The sequence below is a fragment of the Rhagoletis pomonella genome, unplaced genomic scaffold, assembly GCF_013731165.1.
Source record: "Rhagoletis pomonella isolate Grant_MI unplaced genomic scaffold, Rhpom_1.0 Rhpom_scaffold_00003, whole genome shotgun sequence".
NCBI lineage: Eukaryota > Metazoa > Arthropoda > Insecta > Diptera > Tephritidae > Rhagoletis > Rhagoletis pomonella.
Window position 1 is genome coordinate 18,423,205 of NW_023458557.1, and position 25,259 is coordinate 18,448,463.

The window sequence follows — 25,259 nt, forward strand, 5'->3', positions numbered from 1 at the left end:
CGTTTGGGCTTGACCAATTCCGAGCACCCCTGCCTGCTTACGATACCGCGCGGCTAGCGGGCGCTGAAGGGAGGCGAACCAGCGCCACGAATACATAAGGGGGACTGGGCAACCTTTCGATGCCCTGGGGGACCGCACTAACGATCAGTTGTCCGTAGGTCACCAATCTGGACCGCCAACACCGCTGCCGCCATAAGGCCGAGATCGCTACCGAGGACCGCCTGCAAACATTACCGAGGACCGCTAATCGGCCGCCGCAGCCATCATCATCACCGCTAGGGCCGCTGCTCTAATCACCGGGGCCGCTATTACTACTGCCGCCCCAAGGCCGATATTTCTGCCGAGGACCGCCCGCCAGCAACACGAAGAACCGCGATTTGTACTCAATGTCATCCAGGGCCGCCGCAATAATCGTCATCACCGCTATTGCCCGTACCACTGCTGTCTTCACCGGGGCCGCTATTGCCACTGTCGCCCCAAGGCCGAAGCTACAACCGTGGGTTGCCCGCCATCATCACCGAGGACTGCTAACTATCGCCAACCAGGGCCGCTGTCACCGTTGCCACCATCAGGGCCCGCTGCTACTGTCTTCATCACTGGGGCCGCCGCAATTATCGTCGCCCCAGGCCCCCACTACCCGTCATGAGTACGGTAATCGCTACTGCGAACGTCAACCATCGTCGTCCAGGACCGCTGTCTCCGTCGTAGTTAAAAACCGCCGCATTCGCCCCTCGCCACAATCAGGGCCGCATACACACCACTGCGGGAGGTCGCCCTCATCATTATATGGGCCACTGCCAACGTCACCGCTAAGGCCGCCACCACCACTGCAAGGGAACTACAGGCAGCCGTCGCAGACATCGTCGCAGCCGCCGCGACTGCTCTCATTGCCACGCTCTTCACTACCACTGACGCGTACCACTACCAATCTTGCTGTCACCAGTAGCACTCCCGTCGCCGTACAATTACGCGCCGAATAATCTCGGACACCGACTGCCGACTCTCTCTTTACCTTCCGCTCTCCTCTGCACTACAAGTTGCCGGCATTCTACATAGCCGCTTGTGTGTGGGCGTGTTCGACTTAATACACAAATCATTGTGTTTTATTTGGTGGGGGGTTAATGGGACCTTCGCTGGACTATGGAGCGGTTGAGCATACCTCAGCCTTCGACAAAACCCACCTCATAAATGGCGCCCGAGCAAGGACCCAGCTCTGCAGGCGCATGTGCAAAAACCTCACAAGCACCAACGCTGCGGAAGCGGGCTCATCGAACACACCACACCAAGTAAGTGACACACGGATGAGCGAAAATGATACCACCACACTAAACATTGACTCTCTTGGCTGGATATATCTCTTGAAGAAAGAGAGATTGGTGAAAGAATGCAAGAGGCATCATATACCCGTTGAAGGGAGCACCGTCGCTGATCTGCGCAGCACTCTCAGCAACTTCGTCAGGACGAAGAGAAAGCGCAAATCGACCGAAAGCCTTCTCAAAGAACTGGAGATAGTGATCGCCGCCGAAGAAGCTAGCATGGCGAAATCGCCACACGAACTAACTCCTGCTGTTAAACTTGGCGAATCCCTCTTACACACCGGGGGGCAAGACTAATCGCCCAGAAACGAGACCATATGAGCAATGTCGAGGTAATGAGCACAGTCCGCCATTGGGACGTACACTACTCTGGCGGCGACACTCTGCACCACTTCTTGGAGAGGATGGAGGAGCTGGCGGAATGCTACCAAATCACGCCAGACCAACTCCTTCCAACCCTATCCCAAATACTCCGCGGCAAAGCACTCCAATGGTTCCGCGTCCTAAGGCAATACATAACTACCTGGGCTGTATTCCGCACCGAAGTTGAACGATTCTTTCTTCCCCGTCGACACGTAAGTCAGTTGGGAGACGCCGTGCGCCAGCGGAAACAGCTAAACGGAGAAAAGGCGAAGGACTACATCCTCGCCCTCCAAACGCTAATCCGACAGCACCCAACTATGTGCAACGAAGACCACTTGGAGCGCATCTGCGAAGGCTTGCGAGTGGAGTACCCACTATTCATAAGCGGAGCGAGTTCCAGACTATCGAATAATTGATGGAACTCACAGACGAACATGAGCTGCTCAAAAGCGAGGACGCCAGGCAAACCAGGCAAGCAGCACACTGCCTATCCACTCCAGACGAACGATACGATGGGAAGAACACCTGCTGGAGGTGTAAAAAGCGCGGACACCACCGATTTCAGTGTAGAGGTCCGAGGCGACTATTTTTGCTCTCGATGCGGACGAGATGGTACCCTCTCCAGGAATTGCCTGTGTCGCAAGGAGAAAACAGCCACCCTAAAGTCACCCGCCGATTAAACAACCACGTCTCGATCAGGCTGGCAAGGCCGCTATGGCCGCTTCTATGTGAACGTCCTAGTCGAAGGCATGGATGTCCGAGCCCTAATCGACATTGGGGCCACGTTAACATACATCAATTAATACCTACGCAAGCATCTGGAGCAGCGAAATATTCAGCCACAACCTGACAAACAAAACGTGCAACTAGCAGACCAAACGTACGTCGCAAGTACGCGTTCCTATCCCGTCAAAATTGAATATAACAGCCGAGCAACAAGCACACTGGTTGTCGTCATCCCCAATCTGGCCGAAAGAATGATATTGGGAATGGACTTTTTGGCGCAACGAGGCATTGTCGTGACACTTGAAAACCAGCCCCTAGCTCCCGCCCCACCGCCGAGAGCCGGTGCTACGGCTGTTCTGTGTAACGGAAAACACGCACCTGAAAGAGAAGCAACCACAAACTCAGCCCGGAAGACCGCCGCCGAACCAAGGGTCACCCAACCATCACCGGATGCGGGCCCGGCTACTGGGAATGAGGAGCCGGCTTCAGGGACACAGCTGAGCCATCCAAAAAATCTGCGGTTGAGACGATCCAATGTACCCGAATGCGATGGTGATTCCGATGGAAGATGCACCGCATGCGCCATACAAATAGGCGCGAGCCACGCCATCGTCCGTTCCGGGGAAAGAACCAAGGTCATTGAATTCACGGATTAGACAAACAACACCTCTTTTCTTCAAGGAGAAGTTTGGAAATTTATTTTTGAAATTAATTAAGCTTAAGATAACTTGAATAATAAAAAAAAAAAAACGAAAATAAGTACGTATTCATTATCGAACATTTTTCCAATCATTATAGAAGTAAATCTGCATTTCACTACCTAGTTACAGTTATATCAAAACTTACGAACTCATTTTTGAAATATTTTAAGAAATATGAAAACTTGTATTTGTATAACGAAAAAAAATGCAGAAACAAAATAAAATAAGATCCCCCCACACACATGCCGACCGAGCCAGTGTACAGTGTACTCTGGTGGAGAATACCACAACTTTTCGTCCGCCGCAATGGGAGGGGAACTGTAACGTGGCTTTGCCTACGCTACAATAACATATTCAACATCACGCCTTACAACTGCACATAGGTACAACTATATAAACATACATACATACATACATACCCCTATGTACATACATACGTATACACGAAGCTAGCATGGCAAGCTCGTACAAATTTCGCAAACACCAACTTGGACACCCATGCGCACTAACATATGGAAGAAATTCGCTGCGCAAAACACAAAATGAGGAATAAGCCCACTCACTTCTCAAACAGCTCATACAAAGCCGGAGCTAAAGCTGCCAATATGAACTCAACCAGCATCAGTTGTCCGTAGGTAAGCACGGAGCATATCCGGAGCTTCGGGCCTATTTGGGGCGCTCTTGGCTTTCCTCCACGAAAGAAGACTGACTGGTTGAAGTGGGCTGGAATGGGCGGAATACCCCTCATGCAACACTTCAAAACCATTATGGGCTAGACCCATTTGTGGACGCGGTCTCTCGCAGACATTGGGCGTGACCCGTTTGGGCTTGCCCAATTCCGAGCACCCCTGCCTGCTTACGATACCGCGCGGCTAGCGGGCGCGTATACATAAGGGGGACTGGGCAACCTTTCGATGCCCTGGGGGACCGCACTAACGATCAGTTGTCTGTAGGTCACCAATCTGGACCGCCAACACCGCTGCCGCCCTAAGGCCGAGATCGCTACCGACGACTGCCCGCAAACATTACCGAGGACCGCTAATCGGCCGCCGCAGCCATCATCACCGCTAGGGCCCGGACCGCTGCTCTAATCACTGGGCCGCTATTACTACTGCCGCCCCAAGTCCGACATTTCTGCCGAGGACCGCCCGCCAGCAACACGAAAAATCGCGATTTGTACTCACTGTCATCCAGGGCCGCCGCAATAATCATCATCACCGCTAGGGCCCGTACCACTGCTGTCATAACCGGGGCCGCTATTACCACTGCCGCCCCAAGGCCGAAGCTACAACCGTGGGCCGCCCGCCATAGTCCCCGAGGACTGCGAACGCTAACTATCGCCAACCAGGGGCGCTGTCACCGTTGCCACCATCAGGGCCCGCTGCTACTGTCTTCATCACTGGGGCCGCCGCAATTATCGTCGCCCCAGGCCGCCACTACTACCTGTCACGAGTACGGTAATCCCTACTGCGAACGTCAACCATCGTCATTCAGGACCGCTGTCACCGTCGCAGTTAAAGAGGGCCGCATTCGCCCTTCGCCACAATCAGGGCCGCATACAACACCACTGCGGGAGGCCGCCCTCATCATTATATGGGCCACTGCCAACATCACCGCTAAGGCCGCCACTACCACTGCAAGGGAACTGCAGGCAGCCGTCGCAGTCACCGTCACAACCCCCGTGACTGCTCTCCAATCTTGCTGTCACCAGTAGCACTCCCGTCGCCGTACAATTACCCGCCGAATAATCTCCGACACCGACTGCCGACTCTCTTTACCTTCCGCTCTCCCCTGCACGACAAGTTGCCGGCATTCTAGATAGCCGCGTGTGTGTGGGTGTGTTCGACTTAATACACAAATCATTGTGTTTTATTTGGTGGGGGTTAGTGGGACCTTCGCTGGACTCTGGAGCGGCTGAGCATACCTCAGCCTTCGACAAAACCCACCTCATAGTATTTAGACCAGATGGATGTATGCACGGCATACCTTAACAGCGAGCTCAATGATGTTGTATGTCCTGAGGCAGGAAGTTGAGGAAGTTGAATGAAGCTATTTACGGGCTGAAGCAAAGCGGTAGGGAATGGAATTTCAAGCTGGACGCAGCGTTGCGTGAGATGGATTTTATTCAGTGCGCGATCGAGCGTTGTCTATAAAAAAGATATAAACGGTAATCTATGCTTAATCCTTATTTATGTGGACGATCTCCTTATAGCATGCTAGTCAAAAGCAGTGATGGTTGAGGTTAAAGCCCAAATTTTTAAACAGTTCGAGTGCGTTGGCAAAGGTACAGTTCAGATATTTTTGGGCATGCAAATAGAGCGAGATGGCGAACTGGGTGAAATATCGATAAGCCAGTCACAGTATATTGAAGACTTGTTGCGGCAGCATCGTATCGGTGAGTGCAGACCGGCTTCGACGCCACTGGATGCAGGCTTCCAGGTGGCGTGTGACAGTGACACTTGTAAGAAGGTAGACCAAACATCTTACCAGTCAACAATTGGGGCGCTTATGTGGTTGGCGCTTTCAACTAGACCCGACATCTTCCACTCAGTTGCAGAATTAGCGCAGCGTAACAAAGATCCGCATAGCGAACATATGGCGAGTATCACACATGTGTTGCGTTATTTAGCAGCAACGATTGACATCAAATTGCATTAGAGTGCGTGCAAGCAACCATTGAAGAGGTACGCAGATGCAGACTGGCGCGGTTATAGAAGTGACCGCAGGTCTTATACTGGCTACGTGTTCTTTCTGGTTGGAGGCGCAATCTCTTGGAAGTCAGAAAAACAGGACTGCGTCGCTTTGAGTAGCACCGCGGCAGAATACCTGTGTATGTCATCAGCGGCAAAAGGGGAAGGCGATCTGAGGCGCATTATTATCGAAATTGGTTGCGGAGATGCGCGCACACCAACTTTGTTGTATGGCGACAACCTCAGCGCTCAGCACCTTGCGAAAAATCATATGCATCATGCAAGGACTCAACGCATAGACATAAGATACCACTTCGTGAGAGATGTTGTCGAGAGAGGCGACATTAAATTAGAATATGTGTCAACTAATGAAATGATAGCCGACGTGCTACCTAAGAATCTATCAAAAAACAAACACCATGAATTTTTGAAATTGTTAAGCCTTAAATGATATGTCAATGTTTTTGTAAGAACATCTGTATTGAGGAAGGCTGTTGAAATATTACTTTAAGAAGCAACCCTACTGGTAACAATGCATATGCTCATGTTCCAAATGTAGAACATAATCTCTAATGAATACATACAAGAATTTCTTTTTCTAACTTCTTAATAAACCTTTAACTTGTTAACATCCACAGCGCGTCTTATTTTACACCAACAAAATTAATTTAATTAAATAACAAAAAATAATAATATGTCAAAACTGGTCAACATATTTGGATTTTTTTAAATTATGCACTAAAAATGTACACAGAGCTTTAAGAAAGCTGAAGCAAATTTTTGTTATAATTTGTTGGCAAAACCAAAGGTACAGTCTCCCTTTCCCATATGATTAGCATGTGCTACGAAATAGTTTTTCGCATTTTCTGACGAACGTGTAATTTTGAATTGTTTCACTTTTGAAGAACGTGCGCGATATGGTGCGGCTATAAATTTTCGAGCACTGTGCTAAACTGGAATATATCTTACAATTGCATCCAAAATTGTCGGGAAGGGTACCAATTGACGCAATTCGATCCTCATATTCATCTTCCGATGGCGAAAGGTTAATATTGTTAACTATTTTAACCCTGGACGTGCTTCTTTAGTCGATTCGACTAACAAAAATCGTGTTTCGCTACGTATCTCTCTATGAAGTAATTAACCTTTTTGTTTATTATACGTAACAGAGAAAAAATATGTATTGATATTTTGTTAATGTGTTTTTAAAAATATAAAGAATTAAAAAGCACAAAATGTATTTTTCTTTTTTAAGTTATGTTTCTTATTTGAATACGAAGTTGCTGTTAGTCGTTTCGACTAACAAGCGCGCAGACAGGGTAAAAAAATCGAAGAACTTTCAGAATATGCAAAATGGTGTACCGTGTTCTCGCTCTACTGACATATTTGGTAGCGGTGCTGTCATTTGCTAATTTTGGAGTGAAATATTTCCGGGTGATTTGGGAGGAAAAGTAAAGTGATTACACAGGCCAACAAAAATGAAAAAAAATTTTGGTGTGTCAAATGTTAAAGCTATTTTTGATACACTTATTTGTGCTGATTACGAATCCGTAAGTACAAAGGATCCAACACGTACAGGTTTTGAGAAAATCGAGGTCAAGGTGTCAAAAAATCGGGCTTTTGCAATATTTGAGAAGCTCTAGCAAAGAGTAAAAAGGTGATAGAACCTTCCACTTAGGCTTAGATTAAAGCAAGAACCCTCGACTACTATCCTTGAAAATACCATTCCTGCACATTGAATTTATGGTCACTTATAGTCATTTATTGAGCAGTAAAATTAGACTTTTGGCGAAGTTTGAGTCCCTGCCGCAATTAAACAAAAGGTGATAGAACCTTCCACTTAAGCTTAAATTAAGGCTTGAACTTTCGACTACAATCCCTAAAAATACCATCTCTTCGTCTTGACCCTAAGATCACTTATAGTCGTTTATTGAACAGCAAAAACTGATTTTGGCAGCATTTTTTTTCAATAGCACAATTTGCCCTCATTTTTTTTTTTGTTCAACAAATGACTATAAATGGCCATAAAGTAAAGGTGCAGGGATGGTATTTTCAGGGGCAGTAGCTTAGGGTTCTAGCTTTAAGTTAAGCCTAAGTTTAAGTTACTCTTTGCTCGAGCATCTCAAATATTGAAAAAAACCCGATTTTTTGACACTTTGACCACGATATTCTCAAAATCTGTTCGTGATGGAATCTTTATAATTACGGATTCGTAATCAGCTCAAAAAAGTCTATCAAAAACAGATTTAACATTTGCCGCACCAAAATCAGTGTTGCCCTGTGTTATCGTTCTGACTATTTGGAACATAATTATGACCGTGGAGTTATTCGATTTAATTTATTTATTAGCTGATAAAGTATTTCAATAAACAAGTACATGCACCGATTTCAAATATTTAATAGGCGTCCTTTTTAGCAGTTTTTTGCGAAATTGAAAACAAGAATTGGTTTCCTATGTTCTTTGGTATGTGGTTGATGGCCAGATGCACCAGCGCTATTCGAGACGCCGGCGTCGCCGCCGATTATTTCTAAGATTGACGACGCCGCCGCCGCAATATCTATCGGCATAAACCTCTAGTATGCATGTGTATATTTGTATACGCACATGTGCATACACATGTATGCATTCGAACAAAGGAGTTGACTATAACATGCTGTTAATATGCAGAGCGACACATTGCAAGTAAAAGCCTGATTATGGCAACTTAACTTAACGGAACGTAGAACTTAGATAATCAAAATTAAACAGATTTCGACTTGGCATTAAGTTACGTTAAGTTTCGGCTGTTCAATCAACACCCATTTAATTGAATTTTTAAGAGAAAGCCGCAAGTTACGTTGAGGGGCTATAATCACACCATAAAGGTCGGATTATGCATACTTCGCATAACTTCGAACAACAATTTGTACCAGAGCAATAGAAATGTAACTTAAGAAAATGTGAAGCAAAATCTAAACTCAACAGATCGCTAAGTTTTTAAAAGTTCAGCTAATTTCTGGGTAATGAAATACATACAAAGTACATACGAAATTGCAAGTTGAAGTTTTTGCGAAGTTGTGCGAAGTTATGCGAAGTTGTGCGAAGTTATGTGAAGTTGTGCGAAGTTATGCGAAGTATGCATAATGAGACCATAAGAGTCTGTGTGAAACATGTGTTAAGCATACCAGTGAATATATTTTCATTTGTACATATGCATGCACATTACTGCCGTCCCTAAACTGGGGCGTTAAGCGTTGCGTTTTCCAGTGCCAAGGAGTGCCAGCGCGCGCTATACCCAAATCAACGCTTATAATTTTTGACGTTTTCTCATTTCCTCTCGTTTCTATTCTCGCTTCCTCTTTCGGTTTTTTGTCCTCTCCCTTTCTTTCCATCTTCTGCATCCAACTTCCACGCGTAATGCCTGTCAAAAATGAAAATTCCATTTGCTCCGCGTTAGCGCCGCGTTATTGTGGGATGCTTCATACATATTGTATGGGTATGAGGATTTTTAACAGTTCCTTGGCGCTTTACGCGCCAATTTAGAGATGGCGGTTAACAGGCGGAACAAGGCGAACAAAGATGTGAGCAGGTTGCAATCGACTATTTATTCGACTACAACATGCTCGCATACAAGCCCATATATTACAATATGCTGAATGACAGTGTTCAAGCATTAGAGCTATAGCAAACCGTATGTCCGAATCGTTACTCACATAATAATCTCGCATGTTTCGTATATGCACCATTAACGTGAATCAATACATCACAACATGTCGTGCGGGAACGAAACTGTTGTTCGTATCGATACTAAAGTGTGTTGTTTGTATATGTACGTACTAATGATGTTGCGTATTTGGAATTTTAGACATCCGCGGACGCGAATGCGGATGCGAATATCTAACAGCTAACATCTGCGGATGTTAAGTATTTTAAACAACAATCAGAATCTAGCATAATGGCGAGATCATTGTTTAAACAGCACTTACAAGCCATACTTAATGCGTCGGGTTTTCCTAAAGCTTTTTAACAATAATTCTTCATTCTCATTCCTTTGGGTGTTTTAGAATTTGGAGAATCTGTAACTTTATCAGCGTTTTTTCGATCTTAGTTTTTGTAACTAATTTTTAATATTCTCATTTTCGTTGGTGTTTCCGACAGGGTAGGAGTGTGATGTAATGTGGAACGATTTTCCGTCATCCCTTGTCAAATTTGGTTTGGAGACAAACCGGTTTCGGCGTTGTGCCTTCTTCAGTGTCATTTTTCGTTCAGAATAGTTTCTGTTTGTCTGTCACTATTTATAGCCGGATTATAATCTTTCGTTCTACCAGTCGTTTCAGTTCTGTGTGTACATCCTCAGGTAGAAATTAGTTGCTCACCTCTTTTTTGATTAATTGTCTTAATTTGAAGAATATGCTTCCCAATCTAAGGATAGTTTGAGATTTTGCGATTTTGGATGATACAATCGCAACCAGAAATAGGAAAACATACAAGGAACGCCAAGATCCTTGAAAGATGAAAAAGGAGGACCGCAAGCAGGTCTTTTCAGCAGCAGTCCAATTAACTTCACGAATTCTTTTGACTTCCTATAAAAATTAAATTATTTACGTTAATGAATTATATTTTACAAAAATTTGTTATTTACTTACAGTTTGCTGCGCCATTTTCAAAATTATTTATAAAAGTCAGTTGACACAGGGTGCACTTGCTAAAATAACAAAGTTTTCCTAATGCCGATTGGTTTTTTTTTTCATTCTATATTAATGGCCCTGCTTTGTGTCAATCTAGCAAAAACCTGCCTCTAACATGTCTATAACTGACTAAAACTTAAACCCTGCTCTAAACTTAAAGATTAATTTTAACTAGAAGAGGTTTTAACTTTCGACTATAACTACGGGCCAATATGTTTAAAGATATTTTTATCAAAGTTGATAAATATGACATTTGACGAGTTTTGTTACACAAATACTCCCACGACCACAGGCAAAAATATTGGCTGTGTACAATTTGTCATTTTGTTTGCTATATATACGTTTTATCTGTGCACTTGCACAATATTCGCATTCGCAAAAACTCCGCAGTGATTATTGCGAATGCGAAAGTGAATGAGAATGTTAAAATTAATGCGGAAGCTCCGCGGTTGCGAATGCGAATGCGAATATTCGCAACAACCCTGGTATGTACGTACATGCATGCATATGTACGAACGAACATTTCCTTACGCTAGGAGATTCGTTGCGATGAATCGTGTGAGGTACAGGCAGTGATGGAAAAGTAGGCACAATAGTGCCATTTTTGTCACTTTCATTCTCAGAGGCACTTTTGGTACAACTAATCCTGTTTTGGCACAATCATAAAATATAGAAATTAAGCATAAAATGCCAATATATAACAAAAAATCACATACCACATTATAGATGATAGTGAGAAATATTTACAAACCGCTCAATTCTATTGTGAATACGCAGTACGAAAAGTAAGTTTTCGCAACAACAAGATTTTAATTCAGAATTTTTCGAAATATTTTAAGTTTGCAGTTTTATAGTCCATTAAATAAAAGTGCAAGTTTCTGCAATATCCCGATGATTTTTATTTTTTTTTGCTGACGGTGTCCTAAATTTTCATCCATTTAAAAAATTTTCGAACACACTTTATATGGAAAAAAATCATAAAATCGAAAACTTGGAATCTCTCTAAAAATTCTAAATTCAAAGCTTTTTGTTGCGAAAACCTGCTGAGTTTTGTCTAATTTTTGTACAAAGTTTGAAATGCCGATTTGTGTACATATATTGTGTTTATTAAATTATGAGTTAGACTTTTATATAAAATCAATCAAAAAATAATCAATGAAGAGAATAGGCGAAACTGGTGAAAATGTCTCACTGCCATTATTTCGCATATAGGTACCTACATATGTGTGTAAAAATGTCAGAATAGCTATATTTCGGTGTATTTCCCCTCCGTAATTGGAACTCTGTGTAATTTTACTATGAATTTATGTATATGTCTAAGGAATCCTTCAGTGATTTACTGTAATAATTTAGTTAATTAATAACCCAGTGGGAAAGGTAGTAATGCATTACATGCGTGATAAGTAATGTAATGTATTACTCATGAGTTCTAGATTCTATTACTGTTTAATATGTAATGAGCATTTTAATGGATCCAAAAACTCGCAAAAAATTCAAATTAAATCGCATTCATTCCTGCATTACTGGTAATGCAAAATTGCATGCCCCAATTTTCCTAGGACAATTTTCCATGGGAAAAATAATCCATTTGCGAATGCGAAAACGGCTGTTTTACTGATTATTTTTTAGATTACTATACATTACATTTTACCACTGGGAATTATTATATTACTTTTGTGTATTTTAATAATATTATTTCTAAAAATATATTGCTCTTAATTTCATCTTCTTTTCGGCACTATTTTTGAAGACCATTAGGCACATTTTGAAATTTTGAGATTCCATCCCTGGGTAAAAGTGCTTGATCCCAATAAACACTAAAAAAATATTTCTCCAACCTTGCAGAAATTCATAGTTCTCAAGTTGATATCCAACATCATCCTCCAACTCATCTCTAACCGACGCGCAGATACTTGAAAAGTGATAGAGAAACGAATTTTTAATTATCAAGTGAAAAACTAAAGCTATATAAAGAGGAAAATTACCAACAAAAAGTAAATAATCTTCAAAATATCCTCAAATAATCTTGAAAGAAAATAAAACGCCAAATGAATCAAGTGGCAAAATTACTGTCGGACTGTGTACTGTGAAGTGAATTATTGGGCACGATCAGTAGCTGGTGCGATTGCACCTTCTGAACGCGTTGTTGCGTACTTCTGATCAACTGAATAGTTGCGTGTTAGATGATCGTAATATTTTTCTGATCATTTGAGACAACATGTTGGTGTGTACCTTTGAGAGTTGAATTTGACAGGTAATGTATGAAGTCGTTCAGAAGACGCATAACGATCACTGATTTTTTTTAGCAACGGTTGCGTTCAACTGCTGCGTCTTCTGAACGTACCCATTGTAATACGATTTTGCTTAACTACATAATACAAAAGGAGTAATAAAATGAAAAATTAATATTTAAATTCATCTATGTATGTCACATTTCCCGATCATTAAGTACCGCCGCCGAAGAAGTAGTTGGATTTCAGCGAGCCCGAAAGAACAACTGGTACGATGAGGAATGTCAAGAAGCCGCAGAGAAAAAAGATGCCGCCTACAGGGCCACGCTGCGATCGGGCGCAACGCGAGCCATGTGGGACCGTTATAGGGAACTGAAGAAGGAAGCGAGACGTATTTGCCGCAATAAGAAGAGAGAGGCCGAAATACGTGAGTGCGAAGAGCTTGAGATGCTGGCCGACAGGAAGAACGCCCGAAAATTCTACCAGAGGGTTAGGCGACTTACGGAAGGTTTCAAGACCGGGGCGAACTCCTGTAAGAACAACAATGGCGACCTAGTGACCGATGTCCTGAATATACTTAAATTGTGGAGGGAACACTTTTATAACCTACTGAATGGTAGCAGCGCTGAAAGTAGTGAGGAAGACGAACCCGAGTCCCCAGTCGATGATGATGGAGTAGCTGTCCCACCGCCTGACTATGACGAGGTACGAATAGCGATTACGCGGCTGAAAAACAACAAAGCTGCTGGAGCTGACGGCCTGCCAGCCGAGCTATTCAAGTACGGCGGCGAGGAGCTGATGAGGTGCATGCATCAGCTCGTATGCAGAATATGGCCAGATGAACGCATGCCCGACGACTGGAATTTAAGTGTGCTCTGCCCAATCCACAAGAAAGGCGACCCCGCCATACGCGCCAACTACCGCGGAATTAGCCTTCTAAGCATAGGTTACATGGTCTTATCGAGCGTATTGTGCGAAAGACTGAAGCCCACCCTCAACGAGCTGATTGGACCTTATCAGTGTGGCTTTAGGCCTGGAAAATCCACCATAGATCAGGTATTCACAATACGCCAAATCTTGGAAAAGACCCGCGAGAATAGGATCGACACACACCATCTATTTGTCGATTTTAAAGCCGCTTTCGACAGCACGAAGAGAAGTTGCCTTTATGCCGCGATGTCTGAATTTGGTATCCCCGCGAAACTAATACGGCTGTGTAAAATGACGTTGAGCAATACCACCAGCTCCGTCAGAATAGGGAAGGACCTCTCCGAGCCGTTTGATACCAAACGAGGTTTCAGACAAGGGGACCCCCTTTCGTGTGATTTCTTTAATCTTATGTTGGAGAAGATAATAAGAGCCGCAGAACTGAACCGCTCAGGCACAATACTTTATAAGAGCGTACAATTGCTGGCGTATGCCGACGACATCGATATTATCGGTAAAAACAAGGGCTACGTCTGTTCTGCCTTCTCGGGATTGGATAGAGAAGCAAAGCGAATGGGTCTGGTGGTGAACGAGGACAAAACGAAGTATCTCCTGTCAGCACACAAACAGTCAGAGCATACGCGTCTTGGCACCCACGTCACTGTTGACAGTTACAAGTTTGAAAAAGTAGACGACTTCGTTTATTTGGGAACCAGCATTAACACCAATAATAATGTCAGCCTTGAAATCCAACGGAGAATCACTCTTGCCAACAAGTGCTACTTTGGGCTGAGTAGGCAATTGAGAAGTAAAGTCCTCTCTCGTCGTACAAAGATCACACTCTATAAGTCACTCATCGTGCCTGTGCTGGTGTATGGCGCGGAAGCATGGACAATGAAAGCATCTGATGAGGCGGCTCTTGGAGTTTTCGAGAGAAAGATTCTGCGAAAGATTTACGGACCTTTACGCGTTGGTGATGGCGAATATCGCAGACGATTTAACGATGAGCTGTATGAGCTTTACAACGATGTAGACATAGTGCAGCGAATTAAAATTCAGCGGCTCCGCTGGCTTGGCCATGTCGTTCGGATGGACAGAAACGCTCCTGCTCTGAAAATATTCAACGCGGGCCGCGATGCTGGGAACAGAGGAAGAGGAAGGCCTCCTCTGCGTTGGAAAGACCAGGTGGAGAAGGACTTGGCTTCACTTGGCATTTTCAATTGGCGTCAGTTAGCACAGAAGAGAAATGACTGGCGTGCTGTTTTGGACTCGGCCAAAATCGCTTAGGCGGTTACAGCGCCAAATAAGAAGAAGAAGATGTATGTCGTTTCAATCACTTGAGGTACTATTTCATTTTCAGTATTTCAATGATATGTTTGAGACCAATTGGAGAATTACATTGGACTTCAAGTTGAGAACTAGCATTTTCTCAACTTGAGAAACAGTCCTTTTTTCATACAAAGAAAAATGCCCTTTTTGTTGAGAACGCTATGATCCTCCACTTGAGGTACTGTTGAGAAACAACGTTGGAGATTTGAGAAATACCTTAGTTCTCAACTTAACCTCAAGTTGAGCTGGAACCTAAATGCTTATTGGGATTGTATGAATTTGTTGGAATCGATACAAAAGTATGTTGCGTGTATACATATGTATGTATATACCAGGATGTTTAAACGGGATGCGGATGCGAATGCGGATGTCAAGTATTTTTATACCCGAACGCACTTGTGCACAAGGGTATTATAACTTTGTTCACACAACGGTTGTTTGAAACAGGCAAAACGAATCGAAATAGATATAGACAAATGTATTCATAAATGATCAGAATGAAAAGAGAAATCGATTAAGCGGTGACTGTCTGTCCGTCCGTCCGTCCGACCGTCTGTGCACACGATAACTCGAGTAAAAATTTAGATATCTTAACGAAACTTGGTACGTGCACTTCTTTCGGGCATAGGATGGATCGGATCGGACAATAACCACGCCTACCTCCCATATAACGGTAATTTTTAGAAATACGAAAACTGCGATATTTTAGTAACTATTGAAGATACTTCATAGAATATCTATTATAAATTTTTGGAAAATGGGCGTAGCCACGCCCACTTATGATTACATGTGTATACCTTGGGAACCGCTCCGCCAATTTCTCCCAAACACAGACACAGTTGTTGGCCTTCACAAGACATACCAAACGGCTGAGAATTTAAAAAATCGGATAATATAATGGGATGTGGGCAGTCCCATATAACGGTAATTTAGAGAAATACGAATGCTTCGATAAATCAGTAAATACTGGAGCTAATTTATTCAAGATTGATGTTTGCAATACTTCTTTAGCAAAAAATACGCTTATAATAAAATGTTGGAAAATGGGCATGACTCCGCCCAGTTATGATCACATATGTGTATCTCGGTAACCGTTCGATCAATGTGTACCATCTCGGGACGATTATTGTTGTTGCCACATAAAGGCAAAACGTTGAAAGTTATAGAAATCGGACTAAAATTACGCCCACTTTTTCATAACGGTAAATTTCAGAAGTGCTTGAAACTTCGATATTTCGAAATTTAGGGACGCTAATTTTACCCAAACAATCCCTTGAAAAGAAGTAACATTATTATTGCATTTTGGAAAATGGGCGTGATGCCGCTCACATATATTTATATAAGTTTATCTCATGTTCGTCTCCGCCCGAACTTAGACTTTTTTTACTTGTTAAGAAATAATTGAGGTGAGTAAATTAGGTGATTTAGTTAAATAAGAAATGTAAAGGTTAGTAATTTTTAATGTTTTTTTTTAGTACTTGAATTTAAAAATTCATCCTTTTGGTTGTTTCTGAATTTGGAGAACCTGTAACGTCAAAAGCGTTTTTCGATTTTAGTTTTTGTAATTCATTTTTAATCATTTCTTCTGTGACTGGTCAGATGTACGTTTTATCAGTGCACTAGCACAATATTCCAGGGACCGAAAATAGCAGTTATTTTTTACCAGTTAAACTTGGCCTAATATTTTTTAATCCGAAATAAAAATTTTTTTCGGGATAATAAACAAACAGCTTATTAAAATTAACCAAACTTAATATCATGTGAAAGAGGACTGAAATAGCATTTAAACAGAAATAACGAACGAAGGTTACCGCCTCTATTTATATTTTTTTTATATCATTTAATACTAAAGAAATTCATATACCTGACCCAAGGTTTGTTCTATGGTAATTAATTAACATTTTTTATTGAAATATTTTTCAATAGGTGGCTTTGCTCGTTTAGACATTTAAGTTTTAAAGCTATTTAAGTCCTCTTTCGTTTGATACCAAACTTGTTTAATTTGGATAAGCGGTTTGATTATTGTCCGGAAAGGACTTTTAGTCGGGAATAAAAAATATTTGGCCAAGTTTAACTCGTAAAAAAAATAACTGTAATTTCTTTCCCTTCAATATTCGCAAGCGAATGCGAATGTTAAAATTAATGCGGTTAAGTTAGATTTACGAATCATGAAATTTCCGTTAAAATGGTGTTCAATCGTTAGTGCATATTTTTGCATATTTTGCAGTTAATTCATGATTTTGATTTTTCTGCAAAAACAGCTGTTTTTGTATATTTATTGCGCATATTTTATATTTTACAATAAATGCATATGGCTTTTTCATATTTTTGCTTTTTTTTGATTTACAACCATTTACATTTTGTGCGAAATCTCTTGACACAAAAAAAAACCTTATATTTTTTGAAATAGTATCGCCCAGTTGTCGAAATTCGACATTTTTTCATACACTTTTAAATTTTGCTTACCACTAATATTGACTCCTTTGTGCGAATGACGATTTTGAAGTCCACCACCAAAATTTATAGCGAATTTACAGAAAAACTTTAATCCAAATTTCTTAGTATCTTTCGAAATTATACCTCAATTTTCATTTATAAAAAATATTCATACACGATAAAAAATTTGGGTTTAATTTTTAAACCGCGTTGGGACTACTGCCTTTTTTAATCTTTTATAGTCTACTTTTTAAACCAGTCAATAGTTTTAAGCAATTTTTAATATATTCTGGTTTAAATTTTAGTCCACGAAGTTCGTGGTTTAAAAATCAAACCAAATTGTTTTAATTCTAGTTTCTAGGTTTCATAAGTATATAGAAAATTTGGTTTAATATCGAAACCGAAATAGAAAATGTTTGCACACAACGAAATGTGGGGTTGATTCAAACTCAACATATGAAAGCACATTTACATGCGTGGCTGTAGCTGAGTGCAAAGATGATTGATACAATTGGTTGCTAGCAAGGCTGTGAGGGTTCAATCCCATCAGACGGAGCATGAAACTTATAATTTTTTTATTCTTAATTATTAAAATGATTGGGTTTCAAATTTAAACCAAACTGTTTAAATTCTAAACTCAACATATGTGCTCTCTTTTTTTAAAACTTGGCAGGTTTGTATTTGAAACTGAATTTAGTTTGGTCATATGTATATGTAGTCCAAAAAGTTTAAAATTAAACACGAAATTTTTAACCGTGTATGTATAGATGAGATGCCTAACGGTTCCTCGCTGACTATTATGTTAAACAAATACCAATTCAGACTGTAAACACGTTTTTCGATTATATTGGTCTGAGAGCCCCTTGGAAGGTTAAAACTAAATTGCCAACATTTGCATAAGCGCCTCCTTCTTTGCCCCAGAATCGGTGGAGGTTAAGTACCTCGAAAGTGTAAAATTAAAATATAATATTTCCTTCTCTAGCGGCGGTTTTACACGGGTTTTCGTCAAGATTGGGCCTAAAGCCCAATATTTTTGCATCACACGATTGGGCTACCGAGTTGCACCAAATTTTATATTGCTATTATGTGTTCTAAAGATGAAGCAAATCTGACTATAAATTTCAAGGATAGCTCTCAATTAGAGATGGGCACGGGATATCAAGACCCGCGGGACCAACATTACTGATTTCAATATGGCCGGGATGGGAAGGTCAGCAAAAATTTTACGGACGGAACGGGACCAAAGTTCTTTCCCGATACTTTGCACTTTTTATGTTTTATTGAGACGAAAATGAACAGCAAAGCAAAAGAAAATAGAATAGTAATAAAATTGTTTTTATTTAAAATTAATTTGAAAGGCAATTCAGAAAAATCTCGGGATGAGCGGGTTCGGAAGTTAAAAAATGAATTTCGGGATGTGCGGGATCGGGACTTAATATTTAGTACCATGCCCATCTCTCAATCCCTGTGCCGCCTAACAGAAGACAAACACACTGATATTTTCAAAAATCATTACACAAATTAACAATCATCAAATGCGATTTAGAAAGCTGGTAGAAAATGGTTCCCATTGAATTATTCTTGCCATTTTATTGTATACACATGTAGGTGTATCAAATTCCATTACCTTATCGTAAGTGGTTCCAGATATAAGCGATATGGAAATTGTATGCAAGGTGCCTCATCCGCCTTTCGAATACACATCACTTTTCGCCATAAGTTCGGTAATGATAACATATGCAGCTGTGTAAAATTTCAGAACGACAGCATAAGCGGTTACACAGATAAGCGAACTTTGAAGTTCAGCTTGTATGGGACGTGCCTTGCGCCTTTTTCAATACTTACCGCTTTTCGCCATAAGCACGTTATTGATAGTATATGTGTAAAATTTCAGGACGTCAGCATAAAGGGGTTCCAGGGAAAAGCGATAGGAGAATTTCAGTTTGTATGGGAGGGGCCACGCCCCCTTTTCAAAAATCTACCAGCGTAAGTAGGGTATTTACAATCTATGCATCTGTGCTAAGTTTCAGTTCCCCAGCCTGATTAGTTTTTAGAGATATAGTGGTTTTCACATTTTAGTCTATATGTTAGATGCCACGCCCTCTATGTATCGGGATTAACATTTCTGGATTAGAGCAAGTTATATCCTTTAAATCGGTGTATGTTTCATTGAAATCGAGCGAGCGGTGCCTTCAAAAAGGGCATTTTCATGTTGCGTATGTATATATAGATATTCATCTGAATATCTTCTCGGATAGCCAGGCGGTCAATGAGGCCTCTGCTAAATCTCAACTAGTGGAGGACTTAGGAGAGAGCTGACAACAAACAAGGTACAGTGGGACAAAAATTATCGAAATTTATCCCTTGAGGGCCAAGCAGAATGTTTTAGAGTGCAACTGCCTCTATGTATGACGTACTAAAATTCATTAAAGCCACCAAATGGCTGTAGGTTTTACTAGTTGTGGAATGAAAATGGCAAACTTTGCTAATTGCTTGTCACCTTGCTGACAATCCATTTAAACCAACCAAATATTAATCTAAAACACTTTTAAGGTGTGGAATGTTTCTATTTACATAAGATTCCCAGTAGGAAATCGAACTAGTTTGTAGCTAAGACTATGTTCAAACAGGCCAATTAACTGAGGCCATTAAGCTTTAAATTGAGGAATTGAGTTTGGTGTTCACACATACCTCAGCTGCGCAATTAACGATACGAAATCAGCTGCTGGATTACCTACAGTGATGGAAAGGTTGGTACAATCGTACCTTTATTTAGTTTGAAAGTGCATTCGGTACAAACACACAATTTTAGGTACATTTGGAACGTAGCCAAATAACTTCTCAGGAAATCAGTTCTTATTTTTATTGACATTTCAATGCATTTTCTGTTGCGGGCAACTGGTCCAATACCTTCCCTCGTTAGTGAAGGGGCAAACAAATGATACAAAAAGGTGGTCAAAGTAACGCAACCGTAGTTGATTTCGCCAGATAGACGGAAAATATTTATTTTGAAACGTCAGATCGGAGAACTGGGAGGAAAGTGATTCACTTTTCCTACAACATAGTTTTGTCTCATGCTGCTCGAAGAGATTTTTTTCATAACCGAAATTTGTTTAATGTGAGTACGAAAGTTGGTGTTCTTCTTTATATAGAAACACATATTTACTTTTTAGGTACATTATCTACTTTTAGATAAAGCTTTCCGTAAATTAGGTACAATTTTATAATAAAATTTTCCTTCCCTGATGGAATATCAGCTGTAAAAGAGGGACAGAAACAAACAGCTGATTGCTCTTTGTTCAGTAAACATACCTCCAAGTAAAAATTAAGCATACCTAACAGGGTTGCATAGAGAATCTGACACAAATTAATTGCTAATTAATAATTAATTGATAATTAATAATGTGAATTTTTTTTGATAAATTGGGTAACAATTAAGGCTTAAATTGGTGAAAAGGTTCTTAATTGCCAATTAGGTGCCTGTCTAACTATTAACTAACTAGCAGTCAGTATTTTCTAATTTGGTTTCATGTTCTTTTGAAGGTGGTCCCACATTTGAATTCCATTCGACATAACATCAAAATAATAATGTAAAATTTCGATCTTTATTTTATTTGTCCTGAATTCGAAAAAGAATCTGCGAAGTGCATGAGGATAATTAAATCAAAACTTGTAAAGAAAACAAACTCCCGACAACGTCTGCATGACTCCTGCACGACTTTACAACTAATTTAAACTTAGTTTTGTCATAGCTAATTAGAAGTTAGTTATTTATTGAAATCCCGCAAAAAAGCTAACTATAAGTTGGTTATTTTAATCAATTGATAAGTTATCAGCAATGAAATATTAAATATATAAATATATAATTGCATATTTTACTTGTTTATAGCGCATATTTTTTAATTATGAGTGCATATTATATGCGCATATATTTTCGATTTTTTAGTGCATCAGTCTCCGAACCCTAATCATAACCATAGTGTCCAACATGGTACTTTAAGCACTAGATTTAGTGCTTTTTGAAAATTAAAACGCCAACGACGCCTAGTGCCTGTTTTAGTGTTTTTTCTGAACTCAATCTCTCAAAATAGTTAAAACATGAAATAATTTGAAATACCTAAAGCTTTGGCAGCACTGAATTTACAAATTTAAATGCACCAAAATGCAACTATGATTGATAAAAAGCTGAAGTTGCAAACCCACGTTTTTTTAAATTGTATTTGCTTTGAAAATGCTAGTATGCAGGTAAGTTAACTGCCCGATTCTGTGTTTTCTTGATTATTTGTAAAGACCTTTTATCAAGATTTTTATCAAGTAAAAGCTCCCATCGCATTCTGTGTCGATATTTATAAAATAAAAAGCTCTACGATTTCCATAAGAGTGGAAATGATTTCCACCTGAGTGGAACTGATTTCATTGTCACATATGAAAAATATGAATGTAAAAGCAAAAAAGCTTTTGACTGCCGTAGCCGAGTAGGTATGGATGTCGGCTATAAATTCTGTGTGTCGCAGGTTCAAATGCCGGCACATGTAGTATTTAAATGATAGAAACAAATTTGTGAATATACAAAATTTATAATTTTCATATGAAATTTCAATTTGTAAACGCTTGTCAATAGCATTTTCAATCTTGAAAATTTATCAAGAAAAGAGCTTCTGATTTCTGTGCCAGAATTCCCATTCTTGACAAATAATAAAAAATTTACAAATTATAAAAAATTTTTATTTATCAAGTGCACAGAATCGGGCTGTAGGTATTTCTTTTTTCATATTTTGTACATATTTTGGTTGATTGCACAGTTCGAAAAATTTTGACTTTTTTACCACCTCACATCGTTTCTTGTAGATTTTTTCGTTCTGAATCCAAATCTGGCCTGTGAACTCCTGTTTTTAGATATCCTAACCTCAAAGTGCCAAAAACGCGGGTTTTGGCGATATTTGGGGTTATATTATGAAAACAACACATTTGTTTGCTCCTTTCTACTTCGGGAATCATTTAGTATTACATTTCCCCTTTAAAATTTATTTCTTTATGTTGCGATTCGATTTTGATTTCTCGAGATATACCAGTTTTAATGTGCAGTACTTCGGTATTCGTAAGCATGAGACATCATAGCATATGTAGAGGCTATTCAATCGTTATGAGCGAAAAGGTTTTGCGTATTAATTTTTACTTGTAAATATTGGCTATTCTTTTACTTTTGTGGAATACAAACTGTTATGAAAAAAAGTATCCTTTGATTAAAAAAATTGGTGCTTTTAGTGTGGTAAAACGCTTTTTGCCAAGTTTAGGTGGTCTTTGAAACTAAAAAGTTGGCAACACTGATCATAACAGTGTCAATGTTTAAGATAAACTGATACATTCTTCTAAGGAATGTAAATATTTTTCGTAACCTCACAAAATCTAGGCAGCTTAAGAGAAAGTTTTGATTCCACCCAGGGGCGAACACAGGTAGGGGTCTTGGGGGTTCAAAGTGCTACGTTCCGAATGCATTCCGTAAAAATAACGAACTTTTTACACCAAAAATTCTGCCCGTCCGGCTGCCGAATTGTACAAACTTCCGACTGCCGAAAGTTCACCTGACGAGTAGCAACGAGTGAAAAAATTAAGACGCTCTGACGCTGAGGACCTTGGCGCTCCTGATTTTAGAGTAAGTCACCGAATCCCAAAGTTCCCAGTATATAATGATGAGATAGATAAATATCATATTGGAATTTCACTACCATGTATGAATACTAACGATTAGGCGTAGTTTGGTTAAGGCCCAAAAATGGTCTCTTGTAATTTAAATTATCATGTGTTAAAATGTTATTTTCTGCATTTCAAATTTAAATCAGGGACCGTAAATAGCAGTTATTTTTTTCTAACAGTCACACTTGGCCAGATATTTTTTAAGTTCGAAATAAAAGTCTTTCCGGATAGTAAACAAACCGCTTATCCAAATTAAACAGATTTGGCATCAAATGAAAGAGGTCTTAAATAGCTTTTAAACAGAAATAACGATCGAAGGCTACCACTTCTATTTATATTTTTTTATAATTTAATACAAAAGAAATGCATACGCCTGACCCATTTTTTATTTTAATATTTTTCAATAGCTGGCTTTCCGCTGGATTTCCTCGTTTAAATATTTCAGTTTTAAAGCTATGTCAGTCCTCTTTCAGTTGATACCAAACTTGTTTTATTTTGGATAAGCGGTTTGTGTGTTATTAGGAAAGAACTTTTATTTTCGACTTAAAAATATCTGGCCAAGTTTACCTGTTAAAAAAGTATTAATCTAAACCGATAACTCTATCTAGCAGATATTCTTATAAATATAAGAAATCTGTTACATGAACGGCCCATAGTTGCCTTGGCTTTAGTTTATGGAGATTATTCAGTGAAATAGTAGCAGGAATTTATCAGAAATGTGTAAAAGAGTTTCCATACAAATTTTGACAGTTGATTTAAGTTTACACAATTATAAGTTTATACGGTTTATAATGTTTCTTAACAGGGATTTTTTCAATGTACCTATGGAGCAGAGGCCAACAATATTCATAGACCGATTCGTGCAGATATTTCATAATTACGAAGTAAAACTGAGGAGCAAAGATTAAATGATTTAGCTTTACGTAACATCCACAGAGATTACGAACACGGAAATATTGAATACAATTTTTTCTTTTAAAGACGAAGCAGATATTTTGATCAGTTTTGGTTATTTGTCTTTTGTTTATTTAATGTTTGATATTTTTATATAAAAGCGTAGCTGGTACACAACAAAAACCAAATAAATACAAATTTAAATCTTGGTACAAAAATTCTGGAAATTTTCACAAAATTTCAAAGTTTTTATTCAGAATCTCAAGAAAAAATGTTGGTATGCAGTTTTGTAAAGAATTTGTAACGGCTGTGGAAAAATGTATGTTTGTAAGGAGTTCCTTTTCTTAAAAAAATAATCTATTACGAAATAAAAAATCCTACTTATTATGTTTGAAACGTAAAACTTAATTCTAATGTTCGGCTCCGGTGTATGGTCGAATATTGAATAGTACCTAATATTTGGCTTCAGCTAAAATTCAGGCTTCGGTCAGACACTTATTTCTACTATATTATTGAAAGGGTAATTTTTCGTGTCCTTCAGTATCATTTGAAAGGGTGCTTTTAGATGCAGATGAATCTGAACAATTAAATATATTAGCAGGGCATATGTTTTAAATGAGAACTCGCCGATGTAAAATATCATGACAGAATTTGTCTTTATTTTTCATTCCATATTAAAACTAATAATCATAATTTATTAACATATTAACACTAATAATCATAATCACTAATAATCATTAAACATTTTAACACTATTTCAATTTGTATGTAGGTAAAATTTTAAGCAAAAATAAAATTCTAAAAAAGCTAAATAATTATAAGAAAAATCTCACAAAAAGGTATAAGCTAAACCGGATCTTTCCGGATAAACCCAACTAAAAAATTATAAGTTCTGGTGAGACCGAATTTTATATACACGGCGCAGGCATCAAATATCGTCGTTTCAACTTTCTCTAAACTGCTCAGAAGTCTGTAACAGTCTTATTTATTGTTAAGAGAATGTTGTAAGTATTAACTTGGAGTAAATGAGCGTCCTCAGTTGTTGAAGTATCGGAGTTTTCGTATATCTTAAATTGAAGCGGGTGTAATTTTAGTACGATTTGAATAATTTTTAACGAATTGCCAAGGTTATTAAGTGCACCGAGTTTGGCAGAAATTGATAAATCAGTTACCGAGATACACATTTGTGGTCATAAGTGGCCGGCGCCACGCCCAGATTTTTTTATAATAATATCCCAACGGTTTTTACCCTCCATTCCCGCCCATCCGCACGAGGGGCGCAGT